The sequence below is a fragment of the Sinocyclocheilus grahami genome, unplaced genomic scaffold (assembly GCF_001515645.1).
Source record: "Sinocyclocheilus grahami isolate Dianchi unplaced genomic scaffold, SAMN03320097.WGS_v1.1 scaffold170.1, whole genome shotgun sequence".
Classification (NCBI taxonomy): domain Eukaryota; kingdom Metazoa; phylum Chordata; class Actinopteri; order Cypriniformes; family Cyprinidae; genus Sinocyclocheilus; species Sinocyclocheilus grahami.
Window position 1 is genome coordinate 1,549,424 of NW_015505349.1, and position 27,595 is coordinate 1,577,018.

At 36.3% G+C, this 27,595-nt stretch overlaps 1 protein-coding gene across 2 annotated transcripts in view; it reads right to left on the minus strand.

The window, feature by feature from the left end:
* The window catches only part of camkvl (CaM kinase-like vesicle-associated, like), a 50,916-nt gene extending 25,326 nt beyond the window's left edge, over positions 1-25,590 (minus strand). The window contains exon 1 of one of the 2 annotated variants that reach the window (XM_016283114.1): positions 25,425-25,590. The gene's annotated coding sequence lies outside the window, so the exon portion shown is untranslated. The remainder of the gene's footprint in view (positions 1-25,424) is intronic. The other variant, XM_016283113.1, reaches the window with a different exon arrangement.
* Positions 25,591-27,595: the final 2,005 nt, after the last annotated feature.

The following is a 27,595-nucleotide window of genomic DNA, read 5'->3' on the forward strand; positions in this document are numbered from 1 at the left end:
TGCCCAGAAACTTGTGCTTTAATGATGGATTTGTTTCTTACAAACACGCAGCTTTTCACTTCACAAGATGTTAATTGATGGACTGGAGTCCTGTGGATTACTTGTGGATTGTGATGTTTTTTATCAGCAGTTTGGACTCTCTTTCTTACAGCACCTTTTCACTGCAGAGGAGCCACTGGTGAGCAAGTGATATGTTAAATTTCTTCAAATCTCTTATGATGAAGGAACAAACTCATCTACATCTTGGATGGCTTGAGGTTGAGTAAATTTTAATTTCGGGGTGAACTATTCCTTTAAATGGGCCTGTCAGCTAATAAATTCAGTGTTGGAAAGGAAGAATTTATGGTGCAATAATTATTGATTTGTTTCTAAGAAACTTCTCTGCTGCATAATATTTAGGTTGATTGATAATTGCGTATGTGCAAGTAAAATCATTCACAACACTCACCTATAGACATTCACATGCATTGCAACTCACACACACACACACACACACACACACACCCTTCTGGCGTTTCTTTCACCAGCTGCTAAACTAACAATGCGAACTGTTCAAGATTTTGTTTGAAAAATGCCTCCGCTACTCCATACTACTTTATTACTTCATGTAAAATGAACCATTACAGAAGCTGTGGTATATTCTTTTGCCCTCAAACCCCAATTGATGATTGTACTCTGAACATTTAGTCTCCACACTATATCTCTCTATTCTCATGAAGCTTTGATCCTTTACACTATTGTTCATTTACCCAGCTGCCCCCTCTTCCTGCTCAGCCTCTGTTTTCAAATGTGAAAGTGGAAAGAACACACATGAAGAGAAGAGCGAATAAAGGACACAACCTGGGATGATACAATTTTCAGATTTAAATCAGCAATGTACAAAGGCTTTGTGTTCAACATTGTTATACAAGCCAAATTTGGCAACAGAAATGGAGAGCATCTGTTATGCACACAGCCAATTAAAAAACTGTTATGTCATTCATTGTTTGTTACAATCACAAAAAAAATTTATTAAATGAAAAGAAATACAGAAATACCTTAAAACACCCGCAAAGTAGTTTGCAAGTCAGATACTGTATATGTCCGACATAATGACAACATATAGTTAGAATTATCTCAAAATGGTCTCAGCTGTAAACTGAGCATCTGCAGTACCATGTTTCCTATAAAAGTGACACATCTGCATATGCTATAAACTTTTACTCTCACCCATTCTCAACTCATTCCACTTTAAGATCCTGGTTTTACATTAGACACCAACACAGCAGCCTACCACAAATTATCATACATATTAAATGAAAGTTTCTGGTTCCGTGTAAGTTAAGCTCTATCTGAAACATCTGTGACATACTGTCAATTACCACTGAAAACAATTTAGACCCATTTTACAAGCTGAGGGACGAGTAAAAATTGTCTGTGGTAATCGACAGTATGCCACAAATGCTGTTGATAAAACTGAACTTGTTAAACCCACATCATTCTTTTAAAAATAAACCTTACCTACACGTTTCTAACGTTATGCAAGGCCGTATGTGCTACCCTACAGCAATGAACAGCTTGCAGACCCGTAAAAACAGGAAGGTGGTGCTTCCACCCTGAATTGCTAGATGGAAGAAAAATGCAGAATTTACCTACATGTCATGGTTGTTCACACTAAATTCATATAAATATTGCATTCAAATTTTCATTCAGATTTTGATACATTTAGCATCACATCACTTTCTCACCAGTGGATCATAGGATATGGACTTTTTCACTTTGAGGAAACGTTATTAAGGGTTATGGATTAGTATTTTGCCCAGAAACTTGTGCTTTAATGATGGATTTGTTTCTTACAAACACGCAGCTTTTCACTTCACAAGATGTTAATTGATGGACTGGAGTCCTGTGGATTACTTGTGGATTGTGATGTTTTTTATCAGCAGTTTGGACTCTCTTTCTTACAGCACCTTTTCACTGCAGAGGAGCCACTGGTGAGCAAGTGATATGTTAAATTTCTTCAAATCTCTTATGATGAAGGAACAAACTCATCTACATCTTGGATGGCTTGAGGTTGAGTAAATTTTAATTTCGGGGTGAACTATTCCTTTAAATGGGCCTGTCAGCTAATAAATTCAGTGTTGGAAAGGAAGAATTTATGGTGCAATAATTATTGATTTGTTTCTAAGAAACTTCTCTGCTGCATAATATTTAGGTTGATTGATAATTGTGTATGTGCAAGTAAAATCATTCACAACACTCACCTATAGACATTCACATGCATTGCAACTCACACACACACACACACACACACATCCTTCTGGCGTTTCTTTCACCAGCTGCTAAACTAACAATGCGAACTGTTCAAGATTTTGTTTGAAAAATGCCTCCGCTACTCCATACTACTTTATTACTTCATGTAAAATGAACCATTACAGAAGCTGTGGTATATTCTTTTGCCCTCAAACCCCAATTGATGATTGTACTCTGAACATTTAGTCTCCACACTATATCTCTCTATTCTCATGAAGCTTTGATCCTTTACACTATTGTTCATTTACCCAGCTGCCCCCTCTTCCTGCTCAGCCTCTGTTTTCAAATGTGAAAGTGGAAAGAACACACATGAAGAGAAGAGCGAATAAAGGACACAACCTGGGATGATACAATTTTCAGATTTAAATCAGCAATGTACAAAGGCTTTGTGTTCAACATTGTTATACAAGCCAAATTTGGCAACAGAAATGGAGAGCATCTGTTATGCACACAGCCAATTAAAAAACTGTTATGTCATTCATTGTTTGTTACAATCACAAAAAAAATTTATTAAATGAAAAGAAATACAGAAATACCTTAAAACACCCGCAAAGTAGTTTGCAAGTCAGATACTGTATATGTCCGACATAATGACAACATATAGTTAGAATTATCTCAAAATGGTCTCAGCTGTAAACTGAGCATCTGCAGTACCATGTTTCCTATAAAAGTGACACATCTGCATATGCTATAAACTTTTACTCTCACCCATTCTCAACTCATTCCACTTTAAGATCCTGGTTTTACATTAGACACCAACACAGCAGCCTACCACAAATTATCATACATATTAATATTACTATGCCCATATATAGGAGTAAAAAAGATTATATAGCCATATATATATATATATATATATATATATATATATACATGAATGAATATATATAACCACTTAGAGTGAACTACTGTTGATGAGATAAATTGATAACTTGGCCTTATTTCAATGCATTGTGTCAAAACAATATATCTTCAACTACAGTCCAACATTAAATAGTATTTATGATTATTATGCAAAATATAAGATGTAATGTTACAATCTCCACGCTACAAACAAGCACATCTATCATAATGCACAATGATTCTCCCATTAAAACCCTCTAAAATGTATTTTGGGCTGCATTTCGTCATATTAATGGATTGCTTTGACTAGTTACCCACTTAATGTCATCTCACCTGAGTACATGTTCGTTAATTTATGTTTTTGTTGTATTCGATGTGGAAAGCAGCTTCATTTTCGGACTGGAAGGTAATCATTTACAATACTACAATAATAATACATATTCTGCATACTTCTGGTAATATCGCACAACTAACAAGGTATGACCATGGTGATTCACTGTTCTGAGCAGTGGCATAGCGAGTCAGCCTCGGTCCCATATGCAAAAAATTTGTACGGGCCCCCCCAAACGTTGCTCCAACTCGGTTAACTTAACTTAGGCTCTATTGTTGATTTTTTTGAAGTAAACAACATTACGTGAAACGTGACTATTCACAAGCTATTTTATTTACGGTCTAGGCTAATACTTGGAAATGATGTTTAAAGTTTTCAAGCCCATTCATTATTTGTAGCACGCAAGCCACTCAATAGTCGCAGCTTTGTGCTTTGTTACTACAAAGTCTCAGCCTTCTGTCAATTTTATGATAACATACAAACAATAAACGTCTTTTTACACTCTTTAATTTGTAGTGAGATAATTCGCCTCAGTTCAAGCTGCATATGAATCAATGATATTTTCCTCTTTAACATTTGCAGCACGAACTAAACATGAATATTTGAATGCATGTTGAAATAAATCAGAACAATTTAATACAAACGAATGTCTCATGAATCATTAAAAAAAAGAATGACGGATGCCACAGACTTTTTTTTTTCTTTTTCTTTTTTGAAGGAGTAGGCCTATAGGTGGAATTTTCACATTAACTTCACGCAATATAACATGATTTTATTATCGTAATTTTGACTTCATTCTTAAAATATTATGACGTTAATCTTATTTATTTAGTTATTTTTAAACGTGGCACAAAAATGCTGCCATACAGATTACTGAATGCAAACACAATTTTGGCACAGAGGCCCAAAAAACAAACAAATAAATAAATAAAAAGCAAATAAAAAAAGTGAAAAATAGTGAGGAGATATTTGAATTATTTGTTAATAAACTAATGTTTTCTGAGCCAATGTTGCAAAAATGAATGAACCTGACTCGCCATCTCCTCATTGGACGTGCCTTTAGAGAGAAATGCACAGATTACATAATGAGAGAGTTTTTTTGTTTTCAATTTGAATTTTTTCGTTTTAAAATAGTAATTTAAAGCATTCTATAGATATATTTATCATGTCGGTGAAGCGCTCCTGCTCAAAACCAAGACGACAGAAAGCGCATCCTGTTTGCTTTCCTTATTTTACAAAACCACAAGGTTTTGTTGATATTATTAGTGCACACAAATACAAGTAGACCATCTGTAGTTCTGTAGTTCGCGCTGGTGCCTCCATGTCCTGCAAAGTGCGCTTTATTCCACTCTTGGATTGGATATGCACCTAAAAGCGCTCATTTATCTAGGTTAAATGTTTAACCCTCTATAGGACTAATTGTGAATTTACAGCTTAAAAAATAATTGACTTTATATTTTACATATATTTAGGTGTAAAACCATTTTCCAATTTTTTTTTCTTAATTTGACCTTTGACCTTTTTTTTTTAGGGATCCGTCATTAATAACTGACGTTGTCCCATTAGGGTAAATTATTTATGGCAAATTGTCTGAAACTTCCCACACAATCAAATGCTTTTTCACTATCTGAAAAGAAGTGAAAATGTCTTACTGTTTCAAAAAACATTAAAAATCTTTATGAACATTACATTTTTTTATTGTGCAGCTATATTTGATTTGGAACTCGCATGTGAAAATGTCTAAAACTTGACACAAATTCGGATGCAATTTCACTGCCTCAAAACCATGTCTTAGTGTTTCATAAGCATTAAAACAACTTTAACATTGTGTTTCATCTTATAATTTCAAATTAATTATCATAGCCCAAGTGAAAGTCAACAAGACTCTTCTTTTTCAGTGTACCCCACACAGCCCACACATAAGTAGATGTTGATTTCTGCAGTCATCGTTGGAGCATCGCTGTCTGTCAGTATAGTAATGCCAATAGACATTGGCATCTTTCCTGACCTCTGGTTGTTGTATGGATCACATCTTTAAACTGGCATACAATAATGTACCCAAATGCCTGACTTCCACAACAACCTATTCTTCATCACTGCCCTAACCCTCATTGCTTCTATCCTTCTTGGTCCTCAACAACTTGTTTTATTACTACAGCCTGATTTTCTGATGCACTCATATCACTATCACCAATACTTTCTGAAATAAGTACAGATTTGTCTCTCCATCTTCCAAAAATCGTACAAAAATGAACCTAAAACACATGCATAAAGGCTGTAATACTGCCCGCCAATGCTGGACAATAGTGCCAGCAACACAAAATATGCATCACATAATAGGACTTTGTCAGTTATGCTTAACGCTCAGAATTGTTGGTCTCTGAGTTGTTGTTTTTATAAAAGTGCATTCAAAATTACAAAAAACTTTAGAAAACACATTTGGATGTACAATTATATTTTTTATAACTTGAATTTATATGTATTTTCTAGTCTAAAATGAGATCACTATGGAGCCTTGAGAGCATGTGACCTAACATCTGATAATGCAGCCTGGTCTCATGTTTATACGTAGGTATAAATACGTAACATTTACAAGCACAAAACGTACACTTTTGTCTCCTTTACTACTTAGTTACCAAAACTATGTGAAGCACATGGCTAATAAATTGTAATTTTACTGGTTGAAGGGGATGTCATTTTTGACATTTTGATGTCAAAATTTTGTTGGTTGAACATTAATATTGAATTTTAAATGCAATTTCCTTAGCATCATTTATAAATGGCGATATCCCATAGAGGGTTAAATTAATACTATGAAATGCATGAAGTGTTTTATTTCTGTTTATTTTAGGCAAGTCGTGTTAGTTTGAGAAGGCTAAATTGATCAAACATAAGGCTCAACTCACTGTCTGCTGCTGCCGCTTGGTCGTTCCTTTAAAAAACTAAAACTTGAATTTAACAAACATAAAATGTTCCAAACATATTTGTAAATTAACTTAATAAAGAAACAAAAAGAAATATGACCACTTTGCCATTAAAAACCAAAACTGAGTCACCTATGCTGGAACCACTCTGATCGTTTAATACAGGAAATACGTCACATAAGTAGTCAAGTGGTCAAGTGCAAAGACTGCAAGTGCGGGTATTTGGACAAGGCACTGGACAAGGCAACACTCGATTATTCAAAAAGATTCAAACAATTAATTGAATATGAGAGATTCAAAAGGGTCATTAAGTCCTGAATCGGACATTGCTTGTTCTGATTCAAAACAACCGTCAGAGAAAACACGTCTTTTTTGTGGAAATATTGTCAGTAAAAATACAACACTGTAGGACTGTTTTGCAAAGCTACATTGATACTTCTCAAATAAAATGGCTTAACTAATGAAAAGCTGATTTAAAAAAAAGAGAATCTACCACATTTCTACTGAGAAATTTAGAAATTTAGCAATGAATGTTTAAAATGTAATAATTTAAGACATAAATAGTATTGTATCTTGCAGTGAAAAATAAAATAATGATTGGGCCTATAATTGGATTTTACATAAAAATTGTCATTTATAACAGTAATATATGTACTGTATATCTTCATTTTTTATAATTAGAGTTAAAATAATAATAACGAATAATATTTTCTATATACATGCAGCCATTTGTATAAATTTTAAAATAAAAATAATGTGCCATGTGACCATTAATCAACATTGGAGAACCATGAATATGCGAATGTGTCATAGGCTATAATTAGCCTAATTAATTTTAATTATTAACTTGAAAGCTCAGGGGGTACTTTAAGTAAATATTTTATGTGTAAGGGGGTTCAACAAAAGTTTGAGAACTCCAGGCATTCGTTCATTTGATTTCTGATTTAATATTGGAAATAGAAACCTGAGAAAACTGTGCCTTTTTCATTTTTTCAAAATAATTGAAAAACAAAGATTCGGCTTGATTTTTCGTTTTTGCGTTCAGAGGTAGAAAATTTAGAACGCAAAAATGAAAAATCAAGCTGAATCGTTGTCTTTCGATTTTTTTTTTTTTTTTTTTTAAGAAATGAAAAACGAAAAAGGTGCTGTTTACTCGTTTTTCAATATTAAATCAAAATTCAGAAGAACGAAAGATACACAACATCGGACACATTTTTATGAGTTACTAAGCCTATTTATTTTTGCTGTCAAATCAGAACAGACTTGTGACCCATTTTGTTTTGTGAGTGGCCCACCAAATTAGAACCACTGCTTTAATCTTCATTAATCAGGCCTTTCCTATCAGAAGGGTCTTCAAGCTAATGAAGACCTTGGCAACAAACAAGAGTAATGGGTCCACTGACGAAGAAAACTCAACAAACTTCTACGCTGCTAACACCATGCTAAAGTTGCTGTGAATTTAAAAAAATGGCTTTCATGGTAGTTTAATGAGGACATTGCATGAAACTACAGCAGCTGATGAAATAAAAATATTGTTTTTTTTCATAACGTGAGGTGAATCTGGGATATGGAAGATATGAGTGTGAGAAACAGCGTTGCAGGCCCATGCGAGTGCAGCCATGTCTTCAGAGGAGAATTAGGTCAGTTGGGCTCCTGGGAGAATCAGAGGGAAAGAGAGAGAGAAAGAGCAGGAACAAGCGAGTGAAACAGAGAAGACAGCGGAGACAAGGGATGGAGTGTACAAAGTAGAAGGTTAAAAGTGAAGAATGAAGGAGAGAGAGAGAAAAAAACACCTGAAATGATTTAAGTAGATAGTACCAAGAGAAAAACAGCTCTGCATCAGTGCAACGCTTGTTGTTTTAAATGCTTTGACTTCAAGTCTCTACACAATAGTAAAAAAAGCATGTACACTGCGAAAATGATTCATAGATCAACTAAATGATGCATTAAATAATAATGACAAACTTACCAATGGTATGCTTTTTACCAATGGGGTGTGTTTTTTTTCCAGTTTACTTCTAACAACTAAGGAACACAAATAATGCATTTAAATGCTAGCTTTTATGTTATGATATATGTTTTATGTTGTCAATCTCAAAAGCATTTGAGTTTGAATAATGCTTCTATTTACCTTTTTGAGGTCAAATAGCCCTAACATGTAGAAAAAAATGAAAATAAAACTTTGTAGTATGGCCCATGCACCCTCTTCCCAGCATACACAATTAATATGGTTTTAATGACCATTTGCCAGTTTTATTTACACTGTTGATGATTTTGCCAGGATTAATTTTCGTAGTTTCCTGTATGATCATTTATGACTGATTTTAAATCATGAGAACGTTACATTATGTTCAGTCAAGATATTTACATAAAAAAACAAAAAAAGACAGTTCTAACCTCATTTTTACAGCATTAACTGTGAAAGTGTCTGTACAAACTGCAATGATGTACAAATGCTTATGTGGAACATTCAAAAGATGAAGCATCATAGAGAAAAACCTGACATAACTGCACTAAAGTTTACACAAGAGAGTATAGATGTACGTGATTCTAAAGCAAACCACAGATATTGTGCACGTCACAACAGCTATTCAGCTCAAATCTCAAAGTACAGTGATGTGTTCCTCCATCCCCCTTCACTCATTCTAAAACACAGCTTCATCTCCCGCTCTGTACTGTAGGGCTTGACACTGTACTGGGGTAATTAGTTAGTGGCTGGAATAGATGTATGAAATATTAAGGGACTTCCAGTGGGACCAAACTTCAAATGAAAATCTTGCTGGCCTTCTGGAAATGTGCCAAGCAGGAAAACTGTACTGGAAATATGTACTAAATTTAAAAATAAAAGGGAATGTCTACGAATGTGTCCTTGGGCATGCACTGGGATACATACATAATTAATATGGTTGTACTGACCATTTGCCAGTTTTATTTACCCTATTGTTGCTGATTTTGTCGCCATGTTTAGAAACGTGTTGTCTAGTATGTCAGGATTAATTTTCTTACAGTTTCTTATAAGGTCATTTATGACAAAATTCAAATCATAAGAACCTTTCAGTGATGAATTCTTTAAAAGAACCATTTTTTCTTGTGGTGAAGAACATTTTAATGATCTAAACAACCTTTTTCCACTATAAAGAACCTTTTGTACAATGGTAAGGTTCCATGGATGTTAAAGGTTCTTCATGGAACCATCAAGAGTTTAAAGCAAATGAATTCTCAGAACTCAGACAAAAAGCATACAAACTTATGATGCATGCCTTATGTTTTATTCAAGTTCTGTGAACACTTTATTTTTAGTCTTAATTTTTAGATGGCAAAAGTATCTCTACAAAGTGGAATGATGAAGAGATGCTTATGTGGAATATTACAATTAAAAATACAGTAGGTATAGAAAGGAATCACCCCCCTTTAAAATAATCACATTTTATTGCTTTGCAGCCTGAAATGAAGATGGACAGTTTTTGTTTTATAAAGCTGTATTTACTCAACTTATGACACCCAAGTGAAAGACATAACACCAACATGTCAGAAATGTAAAAAAAAAACTGAATCACAGAGTTGGAAAAAGGATCACCCCCTCCTAAAAATGACTTGTAAACTCAATCAGGTGTAGCTAATCACCTTCTCATGGCACACCAAGCCATTAGACTTTCGACTGTGATCAGCTGTGGTCATTTTGATTGGTTCAGCATGAAAAGAGATTTCCCGGAGCATTCCAGTCCTTGGTAGTGCAACTGAAGCAAACAATCAGCTATGGGTGGCAAGGCACTGTCAAAAGATCTCCGGGATAAAGTTGTGGACAGGCACAAGTCAGGAGACGGATACAAAAAGAATTCAAAGGCTTTATCAATGCCTAGAAGCACAGTGAAGTCTATTATTAAGAAGTGGAAGGTATTTGGTACAACACAGACCCTCCGTGGATCAGGATGTCACTCCAAACTGAATGAAAGAGCCAGGAGGAAACTGAACAGAGAGGCTACCAAGAGGCCTACGGCAACTCTGAAGCAGGAATTTATGACAGAGTGGAAATTATGTGCATGTGACAACAATATTACAAATTCTCCACAAATGTGGCTTGCATGGGAGGGCTGCAAGAAAAAAGCCACTCCTTAAGAAAGGCCACATGCAGTCATGACTGAGCTTTGCCAAAATGCACCTTGCAGATTCTGAGGCAGATGAGACTAAAATTGAATTATTTGGCCTCAACACTGAACGATATGTCTGGCGGAAATTCAATACAGCTCACTGTCCAAATAACAGCATTCCTCCAGTAAAGCATGGAGGTGGTCATATCCTGTTATGGGGGTGTTTCTCTGCAGCAGGGACTGGAGCACTTGTCAGGATAGAAGGAAAAATGGATGGGGTAAAATACCGTCACATTCTCGAGGAAAATCTGCTGCTCTCTGCCAGTAAGTTGTCAATGGGAAGAATATTTACCTTCCAACATGACAATGACCCAAAGCACACAGCAAAACTGAGCACACAGTGGATGGAGAAAAAGATGAATGTCCTCGCATGGCCTAGTCAGAGCTCAGACTTAAACCCCATTGAAAATCTGTGGAGTGACTTGAGGACTGCAGTCTACAAACACTCACCATCAAATTTAACTGACCTTGAGCAGTTCTGCAAAGAAGAGTGGGCAAATATTACAAAGTCTAGATGTGGACTAAAGACTGTAATTAAAGCAAAAGGTGGTTCAACAAAAACTGTGTCCGTCTTCATTTCAGGCTGCAAAGCAACAACATGTGATTATTTTAAAGGGGGGGGTGATTCTTTTCTAGACCCACTGTAAATGGGAATGTGCATAAATGCGTCCTTGAGCTGAGTGTTGATACAGATTTGATTCAAATTCTGAAGCTCTTGATTCTGATTCCATATGAAATTTTGCAAATATATGAAAGAAATTATCTCTCAGCTAATGTTGTATTATACAGTGAACATTCTAAGTACCTTCTAAGGTACAATACAATATTTTACATGGACCAAGCTATGCAGTTTATTTGCTATTTGTTTTTAATTCATATTTTATTTACATTATTTTTCACACATATAATAATAAACACAACTGGCTCTGTGGAGAGCAGGTTCATTCAACTTTAAATTGTATTTCTTGTTAAAAACTGCTGCCGCACTGTATATTATTGCATACTTCCAGCCACGACAACTCATTTTGCATTATGTGGACAATATGTCTCATCAAATTCGATAACAGACTGCAAGCTCAGGTAACGCCTGACTTATTTTGCTGTATATTTAACAATACTGGCTATCAATCAAGATCGTTGTTCAAATTAAGATGCTATTAACTGGAAAATATCGACATTTTAGCTGCCCTCAACATGGCACTTCACAGTGAACAGAAAATGGCTAGCTGGGTAATACAGATGACAGTCAACAGGCTGCCAAATTCAGTTGCACCAGATTTATCCAGACTGTATGCCACTTAAAGGGCAAATGTATGAATTTTAAATATGTATGATTTCAATCATCAATATATATAGCAAAAAGTAATATTAAATATAAAAGGCAGTCAACTTCAGCACTTTAACTGTTTTACAGATGAATGTTTTAGAGAAGTGACATGTAAGGGTGTAATGAAGGGACAACTCCTCTGCTAAAGGCATCAGCTTCAGAGATTGAAGACCAGGGAAGCTGCACGAAAGCACCAGAGCGGGAAAATGAAAGAGGAGAGAGAACAGAAAGGCAAGTGTAAAATATTCAGCAGTGAAATTCGCTCCCTGGTGAAGTGAGAGCTAATAATTGAAATGAAGATAATGGTGGTCATGTTACAAAAATGCTCAGCGTCATTTATCCTTTTTGTGCCCGCAGACTGAAATTAACCATGGGGCTGAAAATTTACCCACACTATCGCAAAGGGTACTTAACAACTCATTAATTTGTTGTAATACAGATTCTGATGTCTGTCCTTTTAAAATACATGAAGAAATGCTTGCCTCTACAGTATCATATGCAAATTAGCACAGTGAAGAAAAACACATTGACTGGAAGTCAGAAGTGGTGACCAAAGAGGAAAGTGAATCAGCAGGCCAAAGTCACTGGAAAGTGCCCATCTGGAGAGTTTGGCTGCTTCCTCTCACTGTAAACTGTGATGGCGTCAAAGCCGCCTGTCACATCAACACACAAAAACTCACAGTGCTAACAGATTAGCAGTTAGCGTCATCTCCTATATTCAAAACAAAGGCACACTGGCTAAAAAGCAGCCAAAAATAGGACATAGGGGTGACGATTCAGAGTTTTAACTAGGTGGAATATCTAAAATCAGGTCAGTGAAAGACATCACAGGCTCATTTCCCTTTACTTCCAATTGTATTCGCTTGATACTCCAATAAATTGTTTCATAATATACCTCTCCTCTCTGTCAGTACTGTAGTAGTCATTCATCTCAGCCTCGTGCATATCTAGAACATTAGCTTAGACATCAAAGGTTTGGTTATTTAAAGCACACCCAGAGAGGGACAGCATGTAGAAGTGTGGTGAGGGGTGAATGAATCTTAAACTGAATACATTAACAACAGAGCGTATGTGTGCGCATGACTGTGCGTATGATGCTACAGCAGTTGACTTGCTATCACGGATGGCTAAATATTTTTTAAGAAAGAAGTTGCTTGGGAAAGACAGCAGAAAGGAGGACAGGAGAAGGAGGGAAACAAAATGATCAAAAACAAGGAGACAAGAGGCCAAAGGGCAGAATACAAAGAACATCTGTAGGAGGACAGAACACATGAGTCAGACTGTGAAAATGTTGAAACAATACATTGACTGTTCACAGCTATATTAAAAGATCAGACATTTATTTTTTTTTACAGATGGAAGAAAATCATTATGCACTAAAAGGAAATGGCCTTGATTTTCAACATTGAGTCAATAAATTTAAAGGTAAAGTGTGTACCGTAATTTTGTTGATGTTAAAATACTTTCTTCTATCCCAGCTTAATGTGCAGAAAAGCAATATGCAAAAATACAGTTAGTTAATTTTTACGAAGACTGTGATTCTATGGCGCTTTTGAAACATTGCTCTGTTTATTTGAACATCCCAAACATCCCGACACAGAAACGTTGGCTCGACCAGTAATGTGTTTTAACAGAAACAGAGCGATTAGTGGCTCAGTGTGGGACAGCATTAATATGACAAGGAAATGTATAGCACCGCTGTCATAATGAGGCTCAAGCTTTCAATGGCAAAGGTTTCATCTCTTTTTTGTTCCTCATCTCATTCTCCATTCTCTTTTTCCATCTCTCTTTATCCTCAAGTTGGGAGTAATGGCAGACAAAACGAGGCTACAGGAAAGAGTCCTCATCGCTGATTTATGTTTGCTTCCATGTCCCGCATATATTTACCTCACTTTGAATGTAATAGAAAGCGTTGCTCGTCATAAAAGCACACACAAAAGTGCCAGCTTTCATTGTGATGTGGAAAGACTTGCATATCTCTCAAAGCCTTTTTTTTGCTTTGTTTTATCACTAATGCCTAAGTGGAAGCTGTTCTGTCTATTTTCACATGCAGTTGGAAACAAAATTATGCTGGAAAGGTGCCTAAGCGAGGTGGAGTTGGTGGAGAGCACCTCTGCTGGAAAGTATATAATGTAGATGATTAAAAGTAATTTGAGGGAGAGAAAGAGAATGTGTGAGTGTAAACGAGTTAATTAAGACTCACATGACCCTCGTAACGGATTAGTTGTCCGTGTATCTCGATTACACTATAATTGCCACTCTGTCCCATGTTAGTTTCTGCTAAAGGGGCTATCATGACACTTGTATGGCTTTCTTTAATATGTTAGTGAAGAGTGCTGCAGGGGGTGAAAATTATTGGTGTTCAGCCTGGCTGCAGATGTATGGCATCTCAACAGTGCTGTAAGCTCTTAACTCTTTATGACCTCCGGCCGAAGAGGGTTCACGAAAAGGCTGAGAAGAAGAACCTTAGCTGGCATGAATGAGGCCATGTGCTGAGGTAATGGGGCACTTAAAAGCAACAACTATCATCTTCCCACAAGTTCTTACATATTGTGACCCGTTTGATACCCTCTCTCTTATTTCTTTTCATATACACGAATAAACATTTGGCAGACACTTTAATCCAAATTTACTGCTATCAAGTACATTTCATCAGTTAATGCATTCCCTGGGATTCAAGCTTGTGACCTTGGTCTTGCTCTCATCATGCTCTACTGTTTGAACTACAGGAATACACATACTGTACATACATGTGTCTTCAAGCTGATTCATTTAGTAATTGTTATCAAGTGTGTATGTTTAAGTGATCTCATTAGTAATCACAGGTTGTTCTAGCACACATACGCACTGTAAAAAAAATTATTTGATGAAGTTGTAAATACAATTTTGGATTATGGTTATGGCTATAGTTATAAGATTATTGAAATACATTTTACAAGAAAATACTCTTTCAGTCTTTCTACTTCAAAATGTAATGTTTAATTTAATGTGTTACTTGGCATTTTCTATAATTATTTGTGAAATTTTCTAGCAATTTCTGAGTGAAAATTGTATTAAAGTAAACCCTACATCATTTTTTTCCAGTGCATTATTAACACATTGACAGCATATGTACTAAATTAGAGACATAACATGTTTACAAACTCTTTTAGTTTCATAGGATATTGAATGTTTCAAGTTTATAAGTTGGTGTTATTGTATTTAATCAACAACATTAATCAAATATGTCCAATGTCATTACATTTGTTTAATGTATTCACCTAATTTGACATTATAGTGGCTTCATTCTGTTGTGTGATTTAAAATTCTGTCATCACTGACATCTATCTATACACACAGACAGACAGACATGTGTGTGTGTGTGTGTGTGTGTGTAAAAATGCATATGTAAACATATGAATACCTTAAAAATACTAATGAGATCAGAATGGCTTGTGTGTTTATTCTTAAAGCACCCTCTACCTATACAGTAGGTAGTACTACCACATAATGCAATCACAATTTTATAGTTATTGTAAATCTGATTAGATATGAGCTATAAAACCTACGAGAATATGTTTTACGGTCCTTTTATGATTCCTATTTCATTTATCATAATGCAAAGGTGTTTACGGAGATTACAAATCCATCAAGGAGAATAGCTCATTTGTTGTAGGCTGACATGATTATCAAGTGTTTACTTCGTTTGTTTAAAGCTGCAAACAGCACATCTGAGCTTTCCAGTTAAATGTTGGACAAGAGACTTAGACGCATGGTGTACTGAAATACACACGTCCATACACTGACTTTACAAAACACATCTGTGGGAGGTGTGTAGTGTGTGGGCAAAAGGTACGAATCTAACTTGAAAGTGCTTGCTATATGTAGTCCAGCATCAAGGTGGCCCACAGGAGTCGGATTGGATGCTGCACTGGTTGGAAACTGAACAGAAAAGCTTTGTATCGTGCTCATATGGTATGTGCATGCATTATTTTTCACTGAATACATTTGTCTCAGAGCTTGAGGGGAGCTGCTGTGATGAGTCTCAAACATTAAGTAACCTCTTAATTGGCAGCATCCAAGAGGTGAAAACAATGTTGTGAGACACAGTGCTAATGGGCATTGGCATGTTTATAAATAACCGATTGCATATAGAGCTTCAATTGTGACTCATTGATTGTGATTTCCCTCCACTAGTGTTAAGGAGAGTGTAGTATGTAATGTTTACACGCTGTGATAACAAACCATTTGAAAAATGCGAACTCGCTAGCATATGTTCTCGCAATGGTTCTCCACTCTGTCTAGCTGAGGGTTGCCAGCACTTACTCTCATAAGTGGCATAATTTGTTGAGTAGCTGGAGGTGATAGAACGCAGGATGGGGGCTGCAGAACACATGAGTCAGACTGTGAAAATGTTGAAACAATACATTGACTGTTCACAGCTATATTAAAAGATCAGACATTTATTTTTTTTTACAGATGGAAGAAAATCATTATGCACTAAAAGGAAATGGCCTTGATTTTCAACATTGAGTCAATAAATTTAAAGGTAAAGTGTGTACCGTAATTTTGTTGATGTTAAAATACTTTCTTCTATCCCAGCTTAATGTGCAGAAAAGCAATATGCAAAAATACAGTTAGTTAATTTTTACGAAGACTGTGATTCTATGGCGCTTTTGAAACATTGCTCTGTTTATTTGAACATCCCAAACATCCCGACACAGAAACGTTGGCTCGACCAGTAATGTGTTTTAACAGAAACAGAGCGATTAGTGGCTCAGTGTGGGACAGCATTAATATGACAAGGAAATGTATAGCACCGCTGTCATAATGAGGCTCAAGCTTTCAATGGCAAAGGTTTCATCTCTTTTTTGTTCCTCATCTCATTCTCCATTCTCTTTTTCCATCTCTCTTTATCCTCAAGTTGGGAGTAATGGCAGACAAAACGAGGCTACAGGAAAGAGTCCTCATCGCTGATTTATGTTTGCTTCCATGTCCCGCATATATTTACCTCACTTTGAATGTAATAGAAAGCGTTGCTCGTCATAAAAGCACACACAAAAGCGCCAGCTTTCATTGTGATGTGGAAAGACTTGCATATCTCTCAAAGCCTTTTTTTGCTTTGTTTTATCACTAATGCCTAAGTGGAAGCTGTTCTGTCTATTTTCACATGCAGTTGGAAACAAAATTATGCTGGAAAGGTGCCTAAGCGAGGTGGAGTTGGTGGAGAGCACCTCTGCTGGAAAGTATATAATGTAGATGATTAAAAGTAATTTGAGGGAGAGAAAGAGAATGTGTGAGTGTAAACGAGTTAATTAAGACTCACATGACCCTCGTAACGGATTAGTTGTCCGTGTATCTCGATTACACTATAATTGCCACTCTGTCCCATGTTAGTTTCTGCTAAAGGGGCTATCATGACACTTGTATGGCTTTCTTTAATATGTTAGTGAAGAGTGCTGCAGGGGGTGAAAATTATTGGTGTTCAGCCTGGCTGCAGATGTATGGCATCTCAACAGTGCTGTAAGCTCTTAACTCTTTATGACCTCCGGCCGAAGAGGGTTCACGAAAAGGCTGAGAAGAAGAACCTTAGCTGGCATGAATGAGGCCATGTGCTGAGGTAATGGGGCACTTAAAAGCAACAACTATCATCTTCCCACAAGTTCTTACATATTGTGACCCGTTTGATACCCTCTCTCTTATTTCTTTTCATATACACGAATAAACATTTGGCAGACACTTTAATCCAAATTTACTGCTATCAAGTACATTTCATCAGTTAATGCATTCCCTGGGATTCAAGCTTGTGACCTTGGTCTTGCTCTCATCATGCTCTACTGTTTGAACTACAGGAATACACATACTGTACATACATGTGTCTTCAAGCTGATTCATTTAGTAATTGTTATCAAGTGTGTATGTTTAAGTGATCTCATTAGTAATCACAGGTTGTTCTAGCACACATACGCACTGTAAAAAAAATTATTTGATGAAGTTGTAAATACAATTTTGGATTATGGTTATGGCTATAGTTATAAGATTATTGAAATACATTTTACAAGAAAATACTCTTTCAGTCTTTCTACTTCAAAATGTAATGTTTAATTTAATGTGTTACTTGGCATTTTCTATAATTATTTGTGAAATTTTCTAGCAATTTCTGAGTGAAAATTGTATTAAAGTAAACCCTACATCATTTTTTTCCAGTGCATTATTAACACATTGACAGCATATGTACTAAATTAGAGACATAACATGTTTACAAACTCTTTTAGTTTCATAGGATATTGAATGTTTCAAGTTTATAAGTTGGTGTTATTGTATTTAATCAACAACATTAATCAAATATGTCCAATGTCATTACATTTGTTTAATGTATTCACCTAATTTGACATTATAGTGGCTTCATTCTGTTGTGTGATTTAAAATTCTGTCATCACTGACATCTATCTATACACACAGACAGACAGACATGTGTGTGTGTGTGTGTGTGTGTGTAAAAATGCATATGTAAACATATGAATACCTTAAAAATACTAATGAGATCAGAATGGCTTGTGTGTTTATTCTTAAAGCACCCTCTACCTATACAGTAGGTAGTACTACCACATAATACAATCACAATTTTATAGTTATTGTAAATCTGATTAGATATGAGCTATAAAACCTACGAGAATATGTTTTACGGTCCTTTTATGATTCCTATTTCATTTATCATAATGCAAAGGTGTTTACGGAGATTACAAATCCATCAAGGAGAATAGCTCATTTGTTGTAGGCTGACATGATTATCAAGTGTTTACTTCGTTTGTTTAAAGCTGCAAACAGCACATCTGAGCTTTCCAGTTAAATGTTGGACAAGAGACTTAGACGCATGGTGTACTGAAATACACACGTCCATACACTGACTTTACAAAACACATCTGTGGGAGGTGTGTAGTGTGTGGGCAAAAGGTACGAATCTAACTTGAAAGTGCTTGCTATATGTAGTCCAGCATCAAGGTGGCCCACAGGAGTCGGATTGGATGCTGCACTGGTTGGAAACTGAACAGAAAAGCTTTGTATCGTGCTCATATGGTATGTGCATGCATTATTTTTCACTGAATACATTTGTCTCAGAGCTTGAGGGGAGCTGCTGTGATGAGTCTCAAACATTAAGTAACCTCTTAATTGGCAGCATCCAAGAGGTGAAAACAATGTTGTGAGACACAGTGCTAATGGGCATTGGCATGTTTATAAATAACCGATTGCATATAGAGCTTCAATTGTGACTCATTGATTGTGATTTCCCTCCACTAGTGTTAAGGAGAGTGTAGTATGTAATGTTTACACGCTGTGATAACAAACCATTTGAAAAATGCGAACTCGCTAGCATATGTTCTCGCAATGGTTCTCCACTCTGTCTAGCTGAGGGTTGCCAGCACTTACTCTCATAAGTGGCATAATTTGTTGAGTAGCTGGAGGTGATAGAACGCAGGATGGGGGCTGAAATGATTCAGAACTCCATCCAGTAGAAACGCAGATAATAATGCTGACATTCTGCATATCAGCAGACTCAGGGGTGCTTTATATGAATTCAATGCACCATTACGTCAATAAAACAGCGAATGGTGTCTTCATTTACATTGCTTAATTGGATAATGTCTAAGATGTTACATTTGTTTTGATCATGTCTAATGTCATGTTGAGCTAAAGTCGTCATTCAGAGTCACTGTAAAAAGTGGGAGTGACGTTCATGGAAACCTCAGCTGGGAATTTAATCTCGTCTGGGTACTTGTCTTGACTTGATTTCATTGCCACCTTTGTGAGAGTCCACCGATCAGACAGATTTAACCCCCCAGGATGGGAGGATCTTTTGTGAGACGGCTGAGAAATATCTTACTAAAATCTGGGGTTTGCTTTTACATTTTGCACGCAGTTGAGTGTTTTAGGATTTTTAGTAAACTTTACTGACCATTAGTTAGTATGGATATAGTATAGTTAGTATATTAGACGCATGTTTACTATGACTATTTCACCTGAGCTGCAGAAGACAGTTGTGTCATCTTTTTATTGTTTCAAACTCGAACTGTACAAATGCAGGAACCTTCTCACATACATCATTGTTGTCTTCACGTAAGTTTTCTGATTTTTGTTGCCATTTCGAGTAGCTCTTAAAAAGCAGCAGTCAAACTGAGTGCTGCCGCCTAGTGGACTAAGTCGACAGATTCGCAGATGGCACATCCTTTAGGAGTTGTGGCATGAAATGAAAATTCACCCTATCTATGTTATAGATCTTACTCTGAACAATTTATCTGATGTTTTTTTTTACTCAAAGATTTATTTTTTGCATTTTTTGCATTTATTATTATGACAGGACAGTAACGAGACAGGAAGTGAAGTGGGAAAGAGAGAGGGGGACAGGATCGGGAAGGGTCCACAAGCCAGGATTCGAACTCAGGACGCCCAAAGCGCAACGGCGCTATATATCAGCACGCTGCCCATAAGGCTATCAGTGCCAATCTGTGAATAAGTTACAATTTTTTTTTTTAATGTTTTGACATTTTTCATCAAAATGTTGCTAAAAATCTGCTAATTGGTTAAGTTACTGTACCATTCAAGAGTGATTGTACATGTTTTACTTTGCATTATATGTAATTGTACTGTAAAATCTGTCAAGTGTATGGTTTTTACAAGTAAAAACCATGAATTACCATATAATTTAGAGTGAAAAACTATTTAATGACATTCCCAGAAGTTGTGTGGCTTTCTGTTTTACCACCTGTATTATTATGGTGGTTATCAGTACATTTTTTTAAGCTAAAAATCAGATTGTGATTTCAAATAGACTTGGTATATAAGATTATATCATATAATTAAATATTTGGTTTGAAGTAGTCAAATAGAAAGGCACCGGTATGCCATTCTGTAATAACTGAAACACTGTCTCCATGATTTTTATGGCAAAATTCTGGCAACCACAGCTCTGCTATCTTTATGGGCAGTGCTCAGACATATGGTGCAACAGCATTTGGGTGACCCGAGTTTGAGTCCTGGCTCTTGGTCCTTTCCCAGTCCTATTCTCCTCTCTGTTTCTTGTCTCTCTTTAACTGTCCTATTCAAATAATGGCAAAAATGGCACAAATATAACTTTTAAAAAAAAGTATAAATATAAAAAAGGTTAAATAAATAAATAAATAACATCCTGGCGGAGATTCCACCCCATAGCTGACCCTGATGACTTGAATCCTTTAATTATTTTGCATTAATATATATATATATATACAGTAAATATATATATATATATATACAGTGGTGTGAAAAAGTGTTGGCCCCCTTCCTGATTTCTTATTTTTTTGCATGTTTGTCACACTTTAATATTTCAGATCATCAAACTAATTTAAATATTAGTAAAAGATAACACAAGTGAACACAACATGCAGTTTTTAAATGAACGATTTTATCATTAAGGGAAAACAAAATCCAAAACTACATGGCCCTGTGTGAAAAAGTGTTTGCCCCCTAAACCTAATAACTGGTTGGGCCACCCTTAGCAGCAACAACTGCAATCAAGCATTTGCGATAACTTGCAATGAGTCTGTTACAGCGCTGTGGAGGAATTGTGGTCCACTTATCTATGCAGAATTGTTGTAATTCAGCCACATTGGAGGGTTTTCGAGCATGAACCGCCTTTTTAAGGTCATGCCACAGCATCTCAATAGGATTCAGGTCAGGACTTTGACTAGGCCACTCCAAAGTCTTCATTTTGTTTTTCTTCAGCCATTCAGAGGTGGACTTGCTGGTGTGTTTTGGATCATTGTCCTGCTGCAGAACCCAAGTTCACTTCAGCTTGAGGTAGGGCTGTGCGTTTAATCGAATCGAAATCGCGATTTGAGACGTTGCAATTTCCTAATCGCAAAGCCTGCGATATGGAAGCGATATTACTCTGTTCCAGAGCATATGCATGACTGCCAGCCTTGAGTTGCAGTCTTACTAACCAATAGAGTGAGCACACCTCCATTCTCCCCAATCAGCACTGCTCTAGCCAACTGCGTAAACACCCACCATTTAAAAAAAAAAAAAATTTAAAAAAAAAACGGAAAGCGGGACGGGAGAGAGACAGAGTGGGATTATGGCGTCTACTGGGTCAGATCGATAGTTAAGCAAATTAAAACTAAATAAAACCATATGCAACTTAAGCTTCGAAATGACCGACAACGAACAGAAAAGGTAATCTGCAAGAGCTGCGTCACAGCGCATATCAAAAGCTCCCTGATCGGTTCTGTTTTCAGTACTGGAGAATAAAAGATACATTCTTAGATGTTTTTGTTAGTACGTGAACGTTATCTTACACATTTTATCTCCCCAACAGATTAATTTGAAATAAGTTTATGATGCATGTTTGCTATTCCAAATTCAGAAGAGCGCACACACAGCCTGTGTCTGTGAATGCTTCTCATACTCGCTCCTCTCTGCCCCACGTGGCGCGAATCCCGCGTTCATGCTTGCCGCATACTCGCACCCGGCTCCGCACCGCAAGTCTTCACGAGCGCATCTGGCAGTATGGATGAGGCTTGACGCACATTTTCCACTTGCTCTTAAAATCCCAAATACTCAAAATTAATAAATCAGCCTATGTTACATATGTAATACTTTAATAATTGACTTAAGAAATACAGTTCTTTATTTATAAAAAAATAAACAAATATTTTCTGTGAAATTCAGTAATTAAGTTAATTCTGTAAAAGTAGTTATACCATTATAATCTTGCCTGCTGAAAAAAAAATGGCAGTAATCAGGCCTGGGTGTGGCTAGAAAAATTGAACTGAGGTGTGATAAACCACAGTTTTAACAGGGGGGCAAACACTTCTTCACACAGGGCCATGTAGTTTTGGATTTTGTTTTCCCTTAGTAATAAAAACCTTCATTTAAAAACTGCATGTTGTGTTTACTTGTGTTATCTTTGACTAATATTTAAATTTGTTTGGTGATCTGAAACATTAAAGTGTGACAAACATGCAAAAAAAAAAAGAAATCAGGAAGGGGGCCAACACTTTTTCACACCACTGTATATATATTTTTTTTTGCATTTTCTAGACCACCAATGACTATATTTGCATTATATGAGAGTCTCTTTTATTCTCAGTGCAATTCCACTGAAATCAAGCTAATCCCAAGTTTTTTTGTTTTGTTTTGTTTGTTTATTTTTCCTTGCTAATCCACTGTGGCCCATTTGCCCGTCCATTTAACTGCTGGTTTTTGGCACATTCTGAATCTGAATCCGTCACGGCCATTGACCATTTATAACAGATCTATTCTAGAAGCTTAGCATTTGTGAAATCCTGTAAATGAGTGTTAGCTGGGAAATCCTGCATCATGCTGCTATGTGTTAAAAGGATGTGCAAGATTTCAGTCGAGTTCACAGCTCACCTGTGGGTGCGTCTGTCACTTTCACAAACACCTCTCTGGCTGCAAAGACTGTTTAAGTGTGGCACGGGGGTAAAATGGTCTCTGTTTCAGCAGCTACGATCTGCAGCTGAAAGCTCTAGAAGATTCGACAGTGATCTTTGTATCCGCAAGGCATTGCATTACTGAATGCAAGTACTGCCATCACATAGACAGGCTGTATTTAGCAAATCCTCCATTTTCATGTTTTCATTTAAGAGGTTGACCTGAAATGTTATTATGATGAGATCTCAGATCTGTCTACAAAAAGAATGGATTTCTTTTGGTGTGTTTGGCAATTGATAAACAAATTATTGCAACTTGATGCCAGAGAGTATCTTCACAGGGTTATTAATTATAAGACCAGGAAAAATGAAATTATGCATTAAGCAAAAAAAACAGTAACACATTTTAAGTCTTTTAGATAATGCCAGATGGGATTGGTTCAAATATGCTCAGATTCAAAGAAAACAGAGTGTGTAACTTTGCCTTTCTATTGCAGTAAAGTTCAACTAAATGTTTTATTTTCCCTCCCACATTACAATTAAAAGTAAAATTAAAACACCATACAAGACTCTGTGCATCAATAATGAGTATGGTAATGACTTTGCAATGTAAGCACCATAACAAAGTCCTTTGCGTGAAAAAGGTTGAAGACCTCTGGTTATTATGACTGACTGAAAACAATAATGAACATTAACAACAGAAAACTAGATGTGTGGGACTCTAAAATTGCAGTGCTTTGACAGACATAAATTTAAATGTTACAAAACCAACTATTACTGACTTAAATAGTTAATAGGTGCAACTCCAAAGGAAATGTAAAAAAATGTATGTGGTTGTGGATATTTTATGCATTTAGAACATACACACAGACTTTTGAATCTATATTAGTGAGCACTTCACATCAATGTTTTTTATACCTAAATTACTCTAAAACCTGCTGATGTTATTAGACATAAGGCAAAACATATTTTGAGTCTTTTAAATAGTAAAGACCAAATGTGACCCTGGACCACAAAACCAGTCATAAGGGTCCATTTTTTAAAATTGAGATTTATACATCATCTGAAAGCTGAATAAATACGCTTTCCGTTGATGTATGGTTTGTTAGGATATTTGGCCGAGATACAACTATTTGAAAACCTGGAATCTGAGGGAGCAAAAAAAAATCCAAATATTGAGAAAATCGCCTTTAAAGTTGTCCAAATGAAATTCTTAGCAATGCATATTACTAATCAAAAATTAAGTTTTGATATATTTACAGTAGGAAATTGACAAAATATCTTTATGGAACATGATCTTTACTTAATCAATAATTTTGACCCATACAATGTATTTTTGGCTATTGCTATATACCCAGCGACTTAAGACTGGTTTTTGTGCTCACAAATGTCCTTGGTTTTTGTCATGGTAATCAAGTTATGTCACTATATTTGTGAGGACATTTGTCCCTCACAAGTATAATAAAGCTGTAAACACACTCTAAACCACTCTAGAGTTAAGCCTAATTGTAGCTACAATAAATGGCTGAATATCTCAGTAATGGCAAGGACAACATGACAATAGAAAAAAATGTGACGAGTAGGTCACTACACAAGTGCCCAAGTAATGGTCTACTTATGCATAAGCACAACATCGTGTCTCGGTATGAACAAAAAACAATAATAATATCATTAGGGAACGTATGTCCGTTATTAATAATGAATTTGTTATTTCAACCCAGATTCGCTGTGATTTCATGCCTATTTATTGCCACATTACTCAGAGCACCTGCTCTTAATAAATCTCAGGCGAAGCGATGCAACGTCGCTAATCTCATATCTCAACTGTTAAAGAATAGCTTAAAATCACGTGTTAAACAACTTTTGGGCGTAAATGCGGTCAGGACTCTAATTACTCCAGGCATAATTAAAACACGCAACACTGGAGGCAATCGCGCTTGGGGAAACAGCAGCTTTACCTCACACACCTACATGTTCATTGACAGGTGAGGTTTTATGTGACATCTTCACGACTGCTGCGCTCACAAACTCCATCGCAATCTATAAACTTGAACATGTTTTGCGGTGCCAATATGTGAAGGAAAAGCTTGAAAGGAAATACATAAAACAAAAATGTATGACAATTCACCAAAACATCTAAAGTTGTTTTACCTGCTCGGAATGGCACAGAGTAGCTACGCACGGGAGGGATGAGCAAATCCAAACTTTGAAGACTGCGAGCGCTTGATCGGCTTTTAATGGCTCGTTTGTGAGAGACGCATTAGATCGGCGCAGTTCTGACAAGACTATGCTGCTGTCTGTCCTTCCCTCCCTCCCTCTCGCTCCCCCAGAGAAATAAATAATCTCTGCTTTCATCTGGATCACCGAATCTCTCCCTCCCTCTCCAGTCTGAGCGCGCTCTATCTATCTCTATCTCGCTTTTTCTCTCTAAAACACACACTCGCGTGCGTTATGTTGTGTTTATAGAGTGTTACTGACATTTTATCTCAACCCTCACACAAACATTTCTACATTTTAGATCTTATTTAAAACATAATTAATTATGTTTAATTAGCCATTTTTCTTGTGACTATTGCTGGTCCCCACAATCTATGTGAATTGGTGCGTCACTAAAACTCACAGTGCCTGGGACTACATTTTATTGACCCCCGCTTCCCGGGCCAATGAGTAGGAAATGTCCTTTTGGACCTTATTGGACCCCCTTCATCATAAGGCCTATGTAGGCAAAATCCGACCCATAAAAAAAACTTCCATTTATTATTATTGTATTCAGGTGAATATGTTTTTAAATAGGTTTTTGGCCTTATTTTTTCCACAAAACCCCCAAAAGCATGTGCAGTACCTAACACACTATTTAAGCTTTTTAAAAAAAAAAACAAATTATGCCCCCTTTCTTATTCACATTCTCTTTCATAATTGTATCTGCATATATAATACATAGTACATATACAGTATATTGTCTATCTATTGCGCGCACGCACACACACACACACACACACACACACACACACACAGACTCATGTATAATTCACTTGATTTTGTTATCTATCTTGTATTTTTAATGCTATATTTTTAATGTGTAGCTACTTGAAGCTTCACCAAGATAAATTCCTTATGTGTATAAGCATAGCTGACAATAAATCTCATTCTGATCCTCAGATGTGACTGGATTGAGTAAGTATGCACTCATATTTCTGCAACTGATGGGACTGTATGCTTTAGTCTCTAGTATTTAATAGCCTCCGAAAGGATTTGCAGTGACTAATTCAGTAATTCTCAATTTTGGACCCCATCACTGCACATTTTGTGTGTCTCTCTTATTTAACACCTGATTTATCATCAACTCAGTATAGTGACCTGAACTGGGTGTGTCAGATAAAGGACATATCCAAAACGTGCAGTGCTCTGGCCCTCCAGGACTAGGATGGAGAAGCACTAGCAGATTGCGAGGGACGGGATTACTATATCGGATTAAACTGCAACAAACATCATTTCATTATCTGCGCATCAGATGAAAAGCATGGTGCGGAGGTGAAAATCTCTCACTGTTGTGTCCAGTTTTGTTTTGATAAACTTCGACATTTTATAGGCTCTCGCTCAGGAAAGCACAATACTGGGTATTAATATGCAATGAGAAGAGTTATTATATTGGAGTTTCTTAATGAGTTTTATGGGGATTTATGTTGTTATTAAAGCTTTAGACATACCAGTAGTCATGTATGAGTTTGGTAATATACATGATCTCATGCCATTATGAAGTTCATCAGTCAGACTGGGAAATGAGAAGTCCTTTCTTCCAGTCTATAGCCATTATGTCTCTCTGGGAAGAGTCTCTTCTTAATGGGATGAACCATTGAACCACACAGAGATCAGGGCAGTGATGCTGTACAAGGTCTATAGTGTGCCAATGGGATACGGACAGATGGCAGTGTAATTACGCAGGAACTAACCCCTGTGCGTGTGTGGTTTCCATTTTCATATGCGAATATGTTCAATTTTTCTTGCTTTCTCAAGAAAACAGCTATCAAATCATTCTCTGATAACTATATGTGACTGATAAGAACAGAACATTTAATGTGGTCTAATTTAGACAGTAATGCAGCATAATGTGGAGAGAAATTCAACACCAAAACTCATTGTGTTAAATACACACTTACAGCCTCAAAAAATTCATTATAGCTAGCAACACAGAGCAGTGCTAGATAAGATATGGATATCTAAGGGATAGTGTACAGTCTTTTATTTTGTGATCATGACTGTTGGACTGTACAGTATCTTACATTATTATTATTATTGTTGTTGTTAAATACATAATATTAATA